Raw genomic sequence first — 6,000 nt, forward strand, 5'->3', positions numbered from 1 at the left:
TGTGTACCATGCAATTGGAAATGTTATGCTCAACTCCATTAACATGTGCAGGAAATATTTGTTACTTAAAAACAAATTAAAACTAATTATTCTATTTGATCACTTAAAGGTAGGCACTAAACACTGAGGGAGAGAGTATCCTTTTGTTTTGTTTTCTGCTTGTAAAAATGGTTATTGTTAGTCACCTATAAAGAGAACTTATTAAATAATTTTGGAAGAAATAGTATACATTTCAAATGCCTTGTTCTCAAAGTATAAAGAGTTTATCTGATGGTCACTAAAATATTTGAAGTGCTACATCCCATCCATTGCCAAGGTAGTTTGTGCCAGCTTCATCCTTTGGAAATGTAATATTTTCCTTATTCCTTCACTATTTGTTGCAATCAAGTCACTGAATCTGCCCACCCATAAAATACAAGGATACTAAGCTCCACATGCAGGAGGGGATGCTATTCTCCTGCATTGTTTTGAACTCTTCCATATGAAATATTTGTCTGTTCCCATCACTTATTATCAATGAAGTCAATTATGTTTTATTAGTAAATATATATTCATTTGTTGCTTTTGCTTATAATTTACTGATAATTTTTTTTTATTTTATTTCTCATATTTTTCCAGCTTTCTCTGTTTTAGGATCTTTTACTTTAATTCTCATGTCATTTTTCAGGAATCTACATGTGGGACATCTTCAGAGACTCTCCTCTTACTCTTCCTTTTTTTTCTCCTACTATATTCAGGTTCATTTTTTAATTTATCTTACCAGATCCTAGAATCATCATTTTTCTCCAGGGAAATATACACATTTTTACTGGTATTTTTAGGGAAACTTGTGTAATTTGTCAGGCCCAATGCAAAATGAAAACTTTGACTCCCTGTATAAAATCAGGTGACTTCTACCATTGACATCATGCCACAGAAATCTATTTCTTTCTTCTGTGATATCTTCACATGTCATGGTAAATTTTGTCTTTCTTTTAATTGTCCTTATTACAGAATTTTTAATTTTTATCAAGATTTTTAACATTCATCTTTATGTATGCCATATCAATTCTAAATGCAAACTTACAAGCAAGTCACATTGGAGAGCTTACTTATCCATGTTGTGTTCATTAATACCAAAGCAGTGAATGTTACACAGAACCAGTGCAATTGTTTTTACTACAACTTGATAACCGTGAACAATTTCTCCAGCTGGTTTATTAATGAGTCTGAAAGAACTGGAAGAACAATGACTGTGGATCACCCTACATTTCCTTTCCCTTCATATTCTCAGCTGGAGAGGTGGGTTAACACAGTGAAGTACCTTGAGTGACAAAGCTGTCTTCTTTCTGTATTTGAATCTAATTCTGGTTGAACATTAAGGTGTGGCCTCCCCGGGTTTCATCATGTTCCCTTTTTTTACTTACTGGTGAATAAGACATGGTCACATTGTACTCAACTCTCTCTTAGCTACCATATTTCCTTGCCCACTGGAATTTGTGATAATGGGAATGAAAACTCAGTGTTCATGAGGTGGGCAAATGCACTATTCCTGCAGGTTACATTTATATGCTGTGTTTATACCTGTGGTCCACTGCCTTCTTGGAATTTACTTATGAAAAATAAGTAGTAAGGTAAAATCAATAAAAATTGTGATAGCAACTGCAGAATATTCAATCAAGGACAGGTCCACCTTGAGCAGTAATCCTTACTGTGTAGGAAGAGCATCATGGGGCTAGACCTCCTTTCCCTGCCTTCTGCCTCCTCCTCCTCTCCTCCTCTCTCTCCATCATCCTTCCCTCCCTCAGTCCCTTGTATCCTCCCTTCCTCCCTTGCACAATAGTAAGAACACTAAGTAGGATACATGTACTCTGAAAAAATATAAGTGAACATTATACTATTGTAAAGTGTAAGTACAAAATTTTGCTGCAAATATCTAGAAGTTATTTATTTTATGCAATTAAAATTTTATATCCATTGAAGAGCAGCACCCCATTTCACCCTAACCACATTTCTTTGCAAACAACATACTTCTCTCTCTCTCTCTCTCTCTCTCTCTCTCTCTCTCTCTCTCTATATATATATATATATATATATATATATATATATATATATATATATAAATTTAGACACATGGTCTCATTCAGTTACTTAGGGCCTGGCTAACTTGATGAGGCTGGTTTTTAACTTGTGTTCCTCCCACCTCACCTTCTCAAACCACTGGTATTCAAGGTATGTCCCACTGTACCCAGCTCACTTAATGGGTTTTCATAGAGATTATTTTGTGTTTCAGATTTTATACTCTTCTCAGGTGATGTGTAAGTAATTTCTCTCATTCCAACAGTTGAATCTTTTCCCTGTTCATGCTTTACTGTGCTGTGCAGAAGCTTTTGGTTTAATGGAATTATACTTGTCTGCTTATAGTTCTCTTCCCTGTCCTTTTGCTGTCATAATCAAAGGACCATTTCCTAAAGCAATGTTGTAAAGTGTTTCTTTTGTGTTTTCTTTGTATATTTTGCTCACGAACTTATGCTCTTCTTTCTTTTTTTTCTATTTTAGATTGAAAAAAATAGCAACTTCATCTGTTTCTGTTGTATAGCAGGATATTTCATCTTTCTACACACAGATTTCCAGCTTTCTCAGCACCAATTGTTGAAGAGGCTATCTTTTCTCCAATTTATGTTTTGGCCACCTTAGTCTAGTATGGATTGGTCTATATGTCTTTTGATATGGGGTTTCCTTTTTTCTCTTTCTTTCTTTTCAAAATTATTTCTCTGTAGTATAGTTTAAGGTCTAGTATTGTGATGTCTATTGATTCAAACATTTTGTTGAGAATTGCTTGTTGAGAATGACTATTGTGGCTCTCCTATTTTTTAAAATGGTTTTCATGATTGCTTTTTCTAGTTTTATAAAGAATGTCATTGGACTTTTAAAAGGAATTGCACTGAATCTGTAAAGTATTTTGTTATTATTGCCGTTTTGACTATGATCATTCTTCCTACCAAGAGCATGGGAGATCTTCAATTTCTATCTTTAGTGTTCTGTGGTTTTCATTGTAGAGGTATTTTTACCTCTTTTCTAGATTGATTCCCAAGTATTTTATTATTCTATTCTTTCTTTTTCTTTCTTGAGGCCTTTGTTAATGGGGTGGTTTTGCTAATTTTTTTACACTGAATTAATTGCTTGAGTATAGAAAAATCATTTATTTTATTGGTGTTTATTTTATATTCTGCTACTTTGCTGAATTAATTAGTCAAGAAAGTTTTCAAGTGAAATTTTTTGGATTTTTCTAAATATAGAATCATGCCATTTGTAAATAGTGATAGTTTGATTTCCTCTGTTTCTATTCATTTATCTATTCATTTATTTATTAAAGATAAATGAATAGAAACATAGGTTTTGGATACAGCTTCAAGGATGATGTTGAATTGAATTGGCAAAAAAAGGCATCCTTTGCCTTTTTTTGAATTTTAGAGGGAATGCTTTAATTTTTTCTCCCTTAAGAATAATGTTTCCAAGGGGCCACCACAGAAGACCCAGGGGCAACGGCCACTGCCTGGGTGGGCACAGGGCTGAATGGGCAGGGGAGTGGAGCGAGCCCCCAGGTAGGCCATGGACAGTCCTCCCGCACCAGGGGCAATGGTGATGCGGAGGCTAGAAACACCCTTCTTCGGTGATGAGGCACTGAGCAGCCTGGGCAATGGCGTCAGTGGCAGCAGCAGCAACTTTGGGTGCCTGGCCCGCTTGTCCCTGGGGCGCCCCAAACAGCATTTCAGGCAGAGTGGTGAAGAATGACAGCTGACGCTGAGCCTGAGCAAACAAGTGGTGGTGGCGCCACCTCTGGCCCCCCTGGGAAGACTGCACCCCCAGCAGTCGCCCCAACAGCCTGCTCTCCAGCCGGATCTGGGGTTGCTCAAGCTCGCCTCTCCTGAGCTTGAGCGCCTCAACATCCAGACCAACGGGCTGGTCACAACCACGCTGAGGAGCCCGCAGTTCCTCTACCCAAGATGGTGGCCAGGGAGGAGCAGGAGTTCACCGAGGACTTTGTCAAGGCCCTTGAGGATTTGAATAAGCAGAACCAGCTTGGCGTGGGTGCAACCTGGCTGCTGCTGTGGCCTCGCAGAAGGACCCTCTGGCACTGCATCAGGCGCCACCCTCCCAGCTGGCACTGGTCTTCCTAAACCTGAGCCACTACAAGGATGGCGCCGGGTGTGCTGGGGATGCTGCAACTGTCGCCTTCTCCTCCTAGCCCGTTCCCTTCCCACAGCCGCTGCCTCCCAGTGATTTACTGGGGCCGCTGTGCCTAGCTGTGCTCAAGGACAGCCACAGATGGTGCCCGACTTGCCAAGCTTCGGAGAGAGCCTGCTGTCGCCAATCAACATGGACATGCAGGAGCTCCTCAAGGCTGAGCCCAAGCAGCTGCTCAACAATATCGCAGCCTCCAAGTGCCCCAAGGGCAAGCTGGAGCATCTCTCACCTGGAGGAGAAAGTGAAGAGCTCAAGAGCCAGAACACGGAACTGGCGTTCACCAGGAGCCTGCTGCCCAAGCAGGTGGCGCAGCTCAAGCAGAAAGCCCTCAGACATGTCAACAGCAGCCGCCAGCTGCTACCCCAGCACTAGGTGCCCTGGTTCTGAACCCAAGCACAGGGCGCATCCTAGGCCCGCCTCCTCTTGAGGGGCGGGCTTGCAGGGGGCGGGGATTGAGCTCCCAGGAGTTGGTATGGTGCTGCCCTCTCGACCCCCTCCAAGAGGGTGCCCAGGACTTGGAGAGGGCGCCTTGGACTTGACAAGCTGGACCCCCTGCTCCTGGGGGGGGCAAGCGCATGACACCCCCTCGTACTGCCTCTGTTCCCCCGCGCTGCCGTCAGGTGTCACACAAACCCAGGGCCTAGCCGCCCCTTCTACACACTGCTGCAGAAGGGGCTCTGTGTGGCTCAGCCTTCAGCCTGCTTTTTCTTTTACTTTTTTTTTTTTTTTTTTGCTTTGGAAGAAAGAAGGAAAGAGTTTTCGATTCTTCCGTATTTATGTTTCTACTCAGGAACAAAGGGTTGTGTGTGCGTGTGTTTCTTTGTGTTGGCTTTTTTAAAAGAAATGGGAAGAAGAAAAAATCACCATTTTCCTCACTATCCCCCCTTTTGTCCTTCTGACACTCCTCTGCCCTTTTTGTTCTTTGTTTTTGTTTTGCTAGGAGTCCACATTCCTGTTTATAATCCTTTGTCCGGTTTTAGTTTTCTGTTTTCAGTAAAATCTCCTTACTCCAAAAAAAAAAAAAAAAAAAAGGAAAAGAAGGAGGAGGAGAAGAAGAAGGATATTTCCCTTGTGTTTACCATAAACAGCTTTTGTAGTATTAAGATATTTTTCTATTATATATAGTTTTCTAGTGTTTTGACCATGTATTTAGTCAAATGCTTTTTCTGCATTTGTTGAGATAATTTTTTTGATTCTTGTCTTTACATCTATTTATTTAAAAAATGTTTATTGATTTCCATATGTTGAACCAATCCTGCATCCCTGGGACAAAGCCCACTGATCATGTTGTACAATCTTTTAAATATGATTTTGTATGCTGTTTGCCATAATTTTATTGAGAATTATTACTCTATTTTCATCAGGAATACTGGTCTGAAATGTTCTTTCTGTGTGTGTCTTTGTCTGATTTTTGCATCAGGTTGATATTAATTTCATAGAATGGGGTTAAAAGATTTTGCTATTTTCTATTTCATAAAATAATTTTAGAAGAATTGGTGTTCATTCTTTTTTCAATTTCTTGTAGAACTGGGCTGAGAATTCTTCTGATAATGGTTTTTTTCTTAGTTGTTAGGCTTGTGATAAACCCTTCCTTGAGAGAATTAATGTAGTACACTCAAGACTTCATGCTTTAGAGGAGAAATGTCTACCTTAACATTAGCCTGCTTTGACAAATGTTAGTCCTCAATAATAATATTTATTTAAACATTTTTTGTTTTCCCCAGGAGAGGACTGACACCTCCAAGATTTCTTTCTTTAAACACACGTGTGTGT

At 40.0% G+C, this 6,000-nt stretch overlaps 1 pseudogene; it reads left to right on the forward strand.

Moving 5' to 3' along the window:
- The first annotated feature begins 3,591 nt into the window (after window positions 1-3,591).
- LOC144372896 (transcription factor JunD-like) lies at window positions 3,592-4,614 on the forward strand (annotated as a pseudogene).
- Window positions 4,615-6,000: the final 1,386 nt, after the last annotated feature.

Source organism: Ictidomys tridecemlineatus, unplaced genomic scaffold (assembly GCF_052094955.1).
Source record: "Ictidomys tridecemlineatus isolate mIctTri1 unplaced genomic scaffold, mIctTri1.hap1 Scaffold_186, whole genome shotgun sequence".
Taxonomy (NCBI): domain Eukaryota; kingdom Metazoa; phylum Chordata; class Mammalia; order Rodentia; family Sciuridae; genus Ictidomys; species Ictidomys tridecemlineatus.